This window comes from Colossoma macropomum, unplaced genomic scaffold (genome assembly GCF_904425465.1).
Source record: "Colossoma macropomum unplaced genomic scaffold, Colossoma_macropomum, whole genome shotgun sequence".
Lineage (NCBI taxonomy): Eukaryota > Metazoa > Chordata > Actinopteri > Characiformes > Serrasalmidae > Colossoma > Colossoma macropomum.
The window spans coordinates 597,525-610,000 of NW_023494793.1; the positions used below are offsets into that span (position 1 = coordinate 597,525).

Below are 12,476 nucleotides of genomic sequence, written 5' to 3' on the forward strand. Positions count from 1 at the left end.
CCACGCTCTTCAGTTTCACTTCCTCTTCAAAAGCCCCTCTGAAGCCCCCAGCAGAGACGGACATGTTCCCCTCAGCTTTTCTCATTAAGCTCAAGATGGACGCACAGCGTGTAGCTGGAGATCGTTTATGTAAAATATGGCACAGAAACGTCCATTAACAGCAGAGCAGGACTGGCCTGTTGGGCGTGTAATGAGAGAGGAGCGGATCGGTCAGCGAGAGCTCGGCCATTCAGAGCAGCTCGAATTCATCTGGAGCTCGTACCGTCCGGAAACGGGCAGCAGAGCCGCTTTACCGCTCTAATATCCACGTTTAAACCAGCAGTTCAGAACGAGAAAATGTAATAAAAATCAGTACAGTTGTTCTCATGCAGCTCTGCACAGGCCTGATTTCAGTAACGGTTACAGACACTTCATTTTATCGGCTCTGTCTGTGGAGTTACTCGCATTTAAAATAGGAACATGATAAAATGAAAATGCTCAGTAATGAACATGATTCCTGCAGTGAGGACTGAGAATATCTAGTCCTCCATAAACATATATTTCTGTTCAGAACCTGATAAGCCAGCTTTGTTCTTGGTGTGGTTTAGTAGTTCTTGGTGTCGTTTGGTAGTTTTGGTATAGTTTGATTGTTCTCAGGAAGGTAGTTTGGTAGTTTTTGTTTCGTTTTTGTTGGTATGGTCTTATTGTTCTTGGTGTGGTTTAGTTGGTCTTGCTGTGATTTTGTTGTTGTTATTTGTTGTTATTATTATTATTATTAATATTATTATCATTCTATTAATAACAATAACAAGATTTTGCTTTTTTGTTTTTACTCATTTTGATGTTACCACAACATCCAAATCACCTGCCATCGCCCTCGTTCGAGTTTGGCGAGGGAAGCCGTGCGGTTTGGTTTTAACGATCACGGTAGGAGATATGAAGTGCTGCCCTGTGCTGCTGTATGAAGTTCTGAAGCTGCAGAATTTATAAAGAATATTTACGATTCAGACGTTAAATCAAAGCTCCTGACAGAAATCTGATCACTTTAGTTCGTCTTTGTAATATTTAAATCGTCTAACTTGATTGTCAGTTGTGATGGATGGTCTCGTCAGTGGTCTCAGGGCTGCTGCTCTTCAGTCTTGTGTGGAGCTGAACACAGCAGCGTTTGTTTTTTCCTGCCTCGCTCTCGGCCTCCAGGCAGTAATGAGTGCGGTTGCTGGCGGCGGATTTTTGGAGATGTTCTTCTGCTGCCTGTCACCGATGGTGCCTGGTCCCGCTGTCAGTTCAGGAGGCTGCAGGATCCACACAGACGCGCACACCTCCCTGCCCGGGTTATTTATAGCGCTGCCTGGCTGACGGCTGCCTGGCGCTGACGGATGCCTCCCAGGCTGCAGCCCGGCTCCTCTCGCTTATCGAGTTTGGTGAAGGTTATTTCTGCGAGCTGCTCTTCGCTCTCTTTTGTTTTTTTGCCCCTTGTTCTCGGGTAAAAGCCGCTTCAGGCCATTCTAATGAGGCCGAGGATCAGGAGGCCGTGCTGGCGCTGGAGAAACAGCACCCAGCCTGCTCTCGTCTGAGTGACCTTCTCAGACGTTTGTGAAATGTAAAGAGCCCAAATCTGAGACTTTTACTAGAATCATGATTCATTTCCACGTGATCGTTTAGCCTCTCTTTACCCCTCAATAATTAACCAGGCTGATTCTGTTACTGCGCCTTTAAGACTGATACATGTAAATGAGCTCTGTTCTGATTGGCAGCCTTGTAATTTTTCATTAGTAAAAAGATTAAATGGGCAGGGCTAAACAACTGTAGGCTGAATGGGCAGGGCTAACGTGCTACAGGCTGAATGGGTGGAGCTAACCTGCAGTAGGCTAATGGGCGGGGCTGAACTGCTGTAGGCTGAGTGGGTGGGGCCAAACTGATGTAGGCTGAGTGGGTGGGGGTAACGTGCAGTAGGCTAATGGGCGGGGCTGAACTGCTGTAGGCTGAATGGGCGGGGTTAACATGCCATAGGCTGAATGGGTGGGGCTGAACTGCCACAGGCTGAATGGATGGGGCTGAACTGCTGTAGGCTGAATGGGCGTGGCTAACGTGCTGTAGGCTGAGTGGGCGGGGCTAAACTGCCTGTTTTAATGTTTTTCCTGCTGTAATACAGCCACTCTAACTCAGTAACGGGCTGTTAATGAGCTGATTAATTGGATCAGGTGTGTTCTCCGCAGTGTGAACAGTGAAGGTCCAGGGTGGGGCGGTGGTTCTCCAGGACCAGCGCTGAGAATCCTGCTCTAACAGATCTAGAATAGTAAGGTTATGAGGAGAACGCTTGGAGGATGCAGCAGCAGCAGGCTAACATTATTAACCCTGAAGCGCTGGACATGAATAGACGGACCCACAGAAAGGTCATTTTGCATCATTTGAATATGTAAGGCAGTTTCCCAATATCATATTTCTGGAGGCAAACATTTGACATTTGGTGACCTGAATGAAATTAAACACAGAGTCCGGCAGCAGAGCAGAGCCGGCTGCCTAGAGACACGCGTGGGTTTGTTAAATGAATATATATGGAAGACTTTATTATTATTATTATGAACACATGTAGGTATTTAAATATGTCTTATACATGTGGGACACATTACATGTAGGACCTTGTATGTATGTAGTAACACAGATACTCAAATCATCGCCGTCAGAACAAAATCTCCATTTTCACCATTTTATTTTCTTTATTCAGTGAGTATGGAGGCTGGGTGAGTGGGCGTGGTTATTCAGTGAGAGTATGGAGGCTGGGTGAGTGGGCGTGGTTATTCAGTGAGAGTATGGAGGCTGGGTGAGTGGGCGTGGTTATTCAGTGAGAGTATGAGGGCTGGGTGAGTGGGCGTGGTTATTCAGTGAGAGTATGGAGGCTGGGTGAGTGGGCGTGGTTATTCAGTGAGAGTATGGCGGCTGGGTGAGTGGGCGTGGTTATTCAGTGAGAGTATGGAGGCTGGGTGAGTGGGCGTGGTTATTCAGTGAGAGTATGGAGGCTGGGTGAGTGGGCGTGGTTATTCAGTGAGAGTATGAAGGCTGGGTGAGTGGGCGTGGTTATTCAGTGAGAGTATGGAGGCTGGGTGAGTGGGCGTGGTTATTCAGTGAGAGTATGAAGGCTGGGTGAGTGGGCGTGGTTATTCAGTGAGAGTATGAAGGCTGGGTGAGTGGGCGTGGTTATTCAGTGAGAGTATGAAGGCTGGGTGAGTGGGCGTGGTTATTCAGTGAGAGTATGGAGGCTGGGTGAGTGGGCGTGGTTATTCAGTGAGAGTATGGAGGCTGGGTGAGTGGGCGTGGTTATTCAGTGAGAGTATGGAGGCTGGGTGAGTGGGCGTGGTTATTCAGTGAGAGTATGGAGGCTGGGTGAGTGGGCGTGGTTATTCAGTGAGAGTATGAAGGCGGGGTGAGTGGGCGTGGTTATTCAGTGAGACTATGGCGGCTGGGTGAGTGGGCGTGGTTATTCAGTGAGACTATGGCGGCTGGGTGAGTGGGCGTGGTTATTCAGTGAGAGTATGGCGGCTGGGTGAGTGGCCGTGGTTATTCAGTGAGAGTATGAGTATGAGTATGAAGGTGGTTATTCAGTGAGAGTATGGCGGCTGGGTGAGTGGGCGTGGTTATTCAGTGAGAGTATGGCGGCTGGGTGAGTGGGCGTGGTTATTCAGTGAGAGTATGAGTATGAGTATGAAGGTGGTTATTCAGTGAGAGTATGAAGGCTGGGTGAGTGGGCGTGGTTATTCATTGGGAGTATGGAGGCTGGGTGAGTGGGCGTGGTTATTCAGTGAGAGTATGGAGGCTGGGTGAGTGGGCGTGGTTATTCATTGGGAGTATGGAGGCTGGGTGAGTGGGCGTGGTTATTCAGTGAGAGTATGGCGGCTGGGTGAGTGGGCGTGGTTATTCAGTGAGAGTATGAAGGCTGGGTGAGTGGGCGTGGTTATTCAGTGAGAGTACAAAGGCTGGGTGAGTGGGCGTGGTTATTCGGTGAGAGTATGAAGGCGGGGTGAGTGGGCGTGGTTATTCAGTGAGACAATGGCGGCTGGGTGAGTGGGCGTGGTTATTCAGTGAGAGTATGGCGGCTGGGTGAGTGGGCGTGGTTATTCAGTGAGAGTATGGAGGCTGGGTGAGTGGGTGTGGTTATTCGGTGAGAGTATGAAGGCGGGGTGAGTGGGCGTGGTTATTCAGTGAGACTATGGCGGCTGGGTGAGTGGGCGTGGTTATTCAGTGAGAGTATGGAGGCTGGGTGAGTGGGCGTTGTTATTCAGTGAGAGTATGAAGGCTGGGTGAGTGGGCGTGGTTATTCAGTGAGAGTATGAAGGCTGGGTGAGTGGGCGTGGTTATTCAGTGAGAGTATGGCGGCTGGGTGAGTGGGCGTGGTTATTCAGTGAGAGTATGGCGGCTGGGTGAGTGGGCGTGGTTATTCAGTGAGAGTATGGCGGCTGGGTGAGTGGGCGTGGTTATTCAGTGAGAGTATGGCGGCTGGGTGAGTGGGCGTGGTTATTCAGTGAGAGTATGAAGGCTGGGTGAGTGGGCGTGGTTATTCAGTGAGAGTATGGCGGCTGGGTGAGTGGGCGTGGTTATTCAGTGAGAGTATAAAGGCTGGGTGAGTGGGCGTGGTTATTCAGTGAGAGTATGAAGGCTGGGTGAGTGGGCGTGGCCAAAACGTGGGTAACACAGTGTCTCAGCCTATAGGCCAAATATTCACAACCATTTTTTGTTGAGAAATTCTGAAAAGTTGGTGAAGTTGCTGAGTTTCCTCATGAGAACCAGCCACCAGAAGGTTCTTCAGTGAACCAGCAGAGGTTCTTAGTGGCCTGGCTGATTTATTTGTAAGGGCATATATAAATAGGGGGATGGAGAGACATTAGACGGCAGCGCTCCATCTGTTTGTGCGCTGATAGCGGCTCTGTCCTGCTGCAGGGTCCACATGGCCTCAGCTCGCTGCATCAAACGGTCATAACTCAGCGCCTGAGAGCCGATATCGAGGAGACGAGCCCTTTAAAGCCCTGCCAGCATACAGTACCGGGTGGGTGATGTGAGGGAGAGGCTTCGGCGCCGTTTCAGTGCCATCAAGCGGGAGAACCGTCAGATATGGTGAATTACTAATTAGCATTTTTAATATCCTCGATTTGTTCGTCTAAAAATAAAAGGCACAAAATAAAGGGACGCCAGCTTCTCGCCTCATTTGCATTTGGCTGAGCTCGTTTCTGTGAGGTTTGCAGCAGCGCTGAGGGGAGAAAACGGGAGAAATAAAACCTGCAAATATGTGTGTTTAACAACGTTACTGTCCCTCGCTGTAATAACTGCATACATACTGAATAAATGATAGACGATGATCAAAAATATAGTATATACTCAGTGATTCAGAGCAGTTACTGGATAGATACTGAGTATTTATTCTAGTTATTGAATAATCTGTATTATACTGAATAATTCATACTGGATTTTGTATAATTCACAGTAGATAATGAATAATTCATAGTGGATATTGTTTACTTCATAGCAGAAATTAAACAATTCATAGTATATAATAAATAATTCATAGTAGGTACTTAGTAATTCATAGTAGATGCTGAATAATTCATAGTGGATACTGAATAATTCATAGTAGGTACTGAATTATTCATAGTAGGTACTGAAAAATTCATAGTGGATACTGAATAATTCATAGTAGATGCTGAATAATTCATAGTGGATACTGAATAATTCATAGTAGGTACTACATAATTCATAGTAGATGCTGAATAATTCATAGTAGATACTGAATAATTAATAGTAGGTACTGAATAATTCATAGTAGGTACTGAATAATTCATAGTAGATGCTGAATAATTCATAGTAGGTACTGAATTATTCATAGTAGATGCTGAATACTTCATAGTGGATACTGAATCATTCATAGTAGGTACTGAATTATTCATAGTAGGTACTAAATAATTCATAGTGGATACTGAATAATTCATAGTAGGTACTGAATAATTCATAGTGGTTGCTGATAATGTCACAGTAGATAATAAATAATCCATAGTGGATGTTGAATAAACATATAGCGTCTATATGAATATGGATGATCCATCCATCAGCAGTTTAGCCCCACATTCACTCTTAAGTTATAAGGAGTGTTTCAGCCAGTCAGAACAGAGCTCATTTGCATATATCAGTCTTAAAGGCCCAGTAACAAAGACAGCCTGTGTGGCTGTGAGGCTGATAAAGTGGTCGATCACATAAATGAATTGTGACTGAAGGATAATTCACACAAACGCTATAAGAGGACTTCAGGGGGAACGTAGGATACGGGCTCTTTAAGCGAGTGAGCGACGCTCCTGTAGGGACAGATTTCCTCTTGACCTCCTTCAGAAACGTAGCTTGTGGCCAGCAGCAGTCGCTCTCCAGCCTGCTGCAGGAATTAAGAGCCGCTTGTGTCCCTTTATTTAGACGCCGTATTTGCATATGTATGTTTATACACGCGCTGTGCTAATCTCCTCTGAGCCGTCCTGAGTTCTGGATCCCGCACCGTCTGATTGTGAGAGTGTGCACTGAGCATGAACGATAAAGACGCATCCGCCTCCTCCTCAGCGCCCTGAACGCGCGGAACCCAGAGGAGCAGCCGAAATGGACTCGGCACAGCTAATATCACTCACTATGAGACTGTTGAGAGACTTTATAACCCCATTTCTGCACATTCTTACTTATTCAGGCAGCTTTATAAGCAGAATTAGCCGCCGCATCGGCAGAAACGACATTTAAAGAAAGCGCAGATCGTTTAATTAGTATAATTACTTTAAAGTTGAAAATAGCTTCATAATATTATTATAACAGCATTATAATGAGAAATATGATGATTTTTCTCGCATAGTTATCAGCTTTTACAGTGCAGTGAAAAAAACTGTGGAGGAGCTGCTTCTGCTCGGAATTATCCGTTCCACCTTAAATGGGGTTGCTCTTACATTCTATTCTGCAGCCTCTTGTTCAGTAGCTAAGAAGCTGGCCTATAGAACGTAACCTCTGCACCGTTTAAGGTGGAACGGATAATTTGAATTAGAAGCTGGCCTATAGAACGTAACCTCTGCACCGCTTAAGGTGGAACGGATAATTTGAATTAGAAGCTGGCCTATAGAACGTAACCTCTGCACCGTTTAAGGTGGAACGGATAATTTGAATTAGAAGCTGGCCTATAGAACGTAACCTCTGCACCGTTTAAGGTGGAACGGATAATTTGAATAAGAAGCTGGCCTATAGAACGTAACCTCTGCACCGCTTAAGGTGGAACGGATGATTTGAATTAGAAGCTGGCCTATAGAACGTAACCTCTGCACCGTTTAAGGTGGAACGGATAATTTGAATAAGAAGCTGGCCTATAGAACGTAACCTCTGCACCGCTTAAGGTGGAACGGATGATTTGAATTAGAAGCTGGCCTATCGAACGTAACCTCTGCACCGCTTAAGGTGGAACGGATAATTTGAATTAGAAGCTGGCCTATAGAACGTAACCTCTGCACTGCTTAAGGTGGAACGGATAATTTGAATAAGAAGCTGCCGAATGTAACGTAACTACTGCACCGTTTAAGGTGGAACGGATAATTTGAATTAGAAGTTGGCGAATGTAACATAACTACTGCACCACTTAAGGTGGAACGGATGAACACATTTGAGGCCAGTATGCACTGATTTAGGAAGCAGTTAGCATCATGCTAATTGGTGGGCTATAAGCTTCCATTACTTGTTAGCTACATTAGCTTGGTAGCTCCAGTGCATAAAACAAATAAGGCACCAAACGTCTTGGCTGATGGACTGTGTTTGGATGTGATGGCGGGGGGGCAGCTGGGGGGAGTTTGAATTATAGCTGAACTATCGCTTTAATCGCGCCGCCACTCCGGCTCTCATAATGTGTTTTGAAATTGTTCACAATTGTCCAGTCTGCTAATCTACACCCGACCTTTAGTGCCTGTCTGTGGAGTTTGAGTGGTTGTCGTGGAAACGACACCATCCGAAGCTTGTGTGTGTGTGTGTGTGTGTGTGTGTGTGTGAGTGTGAGTGTGTGTGTGAGTGTGTGTGTGTGTGAGTGTGTGTGTGTGGAGCAGGTTAGCGGAGCAGACGCAGAGAGAGAGAGAGAGCGAGCGAGAGAGGGAAATGGTCTCGAGTGAAGGGCATAATTTCTCGTCTCGTTTGGCGGCGTGGAGGACGGAGAAAGTTGCCGGGGAAATATTTGATTTGTTGTCATGGAAACTCTCTCTGGCAATCTGCTGTCAACTAAAGTTACAGTCTCTCTCTCTCTCTCTCTCTCTCTCTCTCTCTCTCTCTCTCTCCCTCTCCTTCTTTCCTCTCTCTCGCTCTTTTTCCCTATTTCTCTCTTTCCTATTCTCTCCATCTCTTTCCTCTTTCTTTCTCTCTTCTGTTTCCTCTTTTTCTACTCTCTGTCTCTCTCACTCTTTTTTCTCTTTCCTCCCTGTCTCTCTCATCCTCTCTGCTCGCTGCCATTTACCCTGTGTGTCAGCGTTTTCCTCCACACTGACTCAGAATAAAATCCTGTTACATTATTTTACGCTGAAAGCTCTGAGGTTTTCCTTTGAAGTTAGGTTATTTTGGAGATGTGAGGTTTTGTTCGGAGAGCCGCCCTTTGTTCTTCACAGTAAGGTGAAAGGTGACAAACAAACTGCTCGTTTTTTCCCCCACAGTTCGAGAAAACTGCAAAAACCAGACGAACAACAGTGAAAACTGTGCAGGTGAAAAACGAATGAGTGGCAACCCAAGACTTCATGCAAATTAGCTGCGCGGCGACCAGTCAGATTAAAATGTGGAGCCGTACCTGATCGCATCTCACCTGCTTATTCTTATCGATATAATCATGGAGATGCATTCAGTGTTTAAACCGTGGGTCAGCAGGACAAACTGCGTACACACCTACGCCTGCTGGTCTTTCAGACACGCCCCCAGATGGCCATCAGGTGTAATACAGCATCAGTGTAAACAGTGCACTCAGATCTGAATGAAACCAGTGCTGCGTTCACGTTTCAGTTGACAAAAACGTTACTCTGCACCGCAAAGCGCCGACATGAAGTCACGCAAACGTTGCCATGGTGACGCCGCAAACATATGACGATCAGAGGAGAGCTTTATCAGAGTACAGTGTTTATGTAAGGTGGAGAAAGACAGGGGGCGCTCTGCACTCTTGTTTGTTGTGTAGTACTGAGTTTGTCTGGAATTCGTCAGTGAGACGTTTGGCGTCCCGAAAAATCAACAGCCGGTTTATTCCACCGCTGCGGTCGTCGGCGTGGCGGAACCCGTGGCTGATCGTTCTGCTCTTTGCTGTGGTCTGCGGACCGGTGCCGCTTAAGGTGGCAGAACTTTCCGTCACAGTTCCGTTAATAATCCGAAAATAATGGAAGATCCAGTTTGGCGTCGAACGTCCACTGCAAAGGTGAATACAGCATTAAAATAGAAAAACTAAGTTAAAGGAACGCCCCCTCAAAGCTGCAGTGAAGTGAAGTGTCGTTACTGAGTGAGGAGAATATCAACACACTAAAATATGGTGGGTCACCAGAGAGGGCCCAAATCCCCAAAACTTACACAGTGCAGCTTTAAAACAAGCACACAGGGTCTTTATTACAATCAGACTTATCATTCACTGACGGAAACATCGTGTTTATTAAACGTAGAAAAATCGCGTCCTTTTAACAGTCAATTTCCCTGAACTTTAAATGTAATCCAACTAAAAAAAAGCAACAAAAAGTAAAAAAAAAGATGAATAAATAAATAACATAAAATATATAAGTATATATATATACATTTAAATAAACAGTGAAAAAATCCTAAAGAAATCAAAATAAATGTAAAAAATAGGTATATAAACAAATAATATATAAATATGTACCTTTAAATAAAGAATAGAAAAATGATAAATGAAAATAAATGAAAATAAATGAAATAAAATAAATAAAATCTTTAAAAAAGCTTTGGGCTTTTGTGGGGGGTGCTGTAAAGGAAAGAGTAGCGCTGGATTTAGAACACAGGACCAAACGAGAGCCTCGCTGTGAAACTGAATGCAGCACAATAACGTTTTATCTCGATTATCGTGTTTTCTTAATCGTTGGAAATCGAAATCGTAACCGAAAATACAATTCAATCACTCGCGCAGCCCTAATGTGGGAGAAGCACAGCGTCGCCAGTAGAGCGCCGCCCCCTGGAACGGTGTTAAGTGTCCAGCTGAAGATCCCAGCCTGGTGTACACGGTCAGCCCCGCCACACCTGTCCTGTCACCAGTCTGTTGACCATCCTCTTTATGTTTATGCATCAATTTATTCAGATCTTTTATTTAATTCTATTGTTTTTAGCAGTTGCAGCTAAACAGTCCTGAACCCCCCCCCTCCCCCCCTGCCCCCCCCCCGTGTTCCCGCTCCTTCTGCTCGTTATAAGATTGGAAACTCAATCAAAACTGCATTAGCGGATGCTCTAACGACGCCGCAGCCTCCGGCAGGATTTGATTGTGCGGTAATTGAAGGAAAGGGCAGCAGCGCGTCTGAACATCTCAGACCCCGGATCACGCTCGGACACGGACCCTCGCGCTGCAGCAGCACCGCATACACACACACCTGCACACGGGAACCTGCAGGGATCGGCTGGGGGGGGCGTTCCCACTCGCGTGTAAACAGATGATGATACACTCTTAAAAAGATGGTTCTTCGAGGGTTCTTTAGTGAAGACGATGGTTCTGTATAGAACCATGAACACTGCATGCTGAAAGGGTTCACTGCAAAAAATGGTGTCTTGTCAAGTAAATTCATCTTAAATATAGTCAATAAATCTAATATCTCTCCTGCTGAGATTGTTGTGAACCTAATTTAAGATGATTCACCTCATTTCTAGACGTTTCTACTGGTTTAAGTGATTTTATTAAGTTGAATGATCTCAGATCATTTAGCTTGTAGGAAATTAGCTTGACACCAGCAACATTATCCTGCGGGACAGTGAGATCATTTTACTGAATAAAATGACTTTAATCTAAGTTTGTTTATGATTAGAAATAAGCTAGATAATCCTGTAATAAATGCACAACCATCTCAACATGGGGATTTTAGACAGACTAGATTTAAGATCATTTCACTTGACAAGATGCCCATTTTTGCTGGGTTCTCTGCATGGCGAAACGGTTCTTCAGATTGATGCAGAATGTATGTAGCACCAAAAACGGTTCTGCTGTTATGATGTCAAGCTTGTAACAATAACAGAACCTTTTTGGTGCTACATAGAACCATACAGAGCACATTCTCCATCAATTTACGAGTGAATTTATGAAGTTCTCTAGTAATGAAAAGCTGCCTAATGTTGTAGGTTTTGAAAAACTTTGACTCTCTGGTTCTCATATCACCACAAACACTTCAGAGCCCTCGTGAGGAAAAGTTTAGGCACCCCTCCTATTTTGTTTTTACAGTCTACATGAGTGAAGTTGGGTCAAAGGTTATTCATACAGAGCTTTTTACAGCAGACGTTGTCACAAAGCAGCTTTACAGAAAAATCCAGGCCCATGAGCGTCGCCAAGGAAAGCTCCCTAAGAGTAAGAAGAGAAAAACACAGAGAGGAACCAAAACTCAAAAGGGGAACACAAGAGCAAAATGAGCAGAGAACGTTTTACCATTAATATAAAATATTAAAATAAGTAAAATGGGTGGAGCTGCCTGTGATTGGACAGAAGTGTTTAGATTAGGCAGTGCTGACTGATGACTGTTACCAGAGAAACACTGAGAAACAGATCAGTGAGAATCAGGAGAGAGAAACGTTGGTGGTGTTTTGTATTTTGTGTGTTTAAAAGTGTCGTCCAATCACAGTGAAGACATAACGTTCTGTTTATCGGGACTGCAGTAAACGTGATCAGGTGCATCCTGATAAAATACAGTTTAAGAGCTGCAGGTTTGAACGTTAGCAGCTACACCGCTAATGTATACCATAAACAAGCAGCAGGGGGCGCCAGAGGAAACAGTTAATTAACAGTAGTATAATAAATTTGTGTTTTTCTCAATGATGTAAAATCTGTAGAATTAGTCTTATTTCTTAACAATACTACCTTTGTTACTCTATTTATTCTTATTTACAGTATTTTGCCATAATAATAACAGCAACAACCATTCAAATAAATGCAAATATCTGTAAAATAACGGTGATCATTAGTTTTTGTGAATTTACATTCTATTTCTGTTATTCTACAACAGCAATACTGTTACAAAATACAGTATATTTGTAGAGTATATCATGTTATTTACATGAATTTATTATCATTTTGTTTACAGTGTTATGGATTCTGATTGTGCAACCAACTACAGATGGGCTACAAATGAAAAATACTGTAATCAGCAAACAAATAATACAATATACAATTATGATTGATCATTTTGATAATGCACATTATTTCTATGATTAGTTACCCTATTAACTATTACTGGATTAATTGACTAATCTAACTAGAGCCCCCTACACTTCCTGTAGTGTATTAC

General features: G+C 44.3%; 1 protein-coding gene across 1 annotated transcript in view; it reads left to right on the forward strand.

The window, feature by feature from the left end:
* Window positions 1–12,476, forward strand: part of oxct1a (3-oxoacid CoA transferase 1a) — an 81,415-nt gene that overhangs the window by 52,137 nt on the left and 16,802 nt on the right. The gene's annotated exons all lie outside the window — the stretch shown is intronic.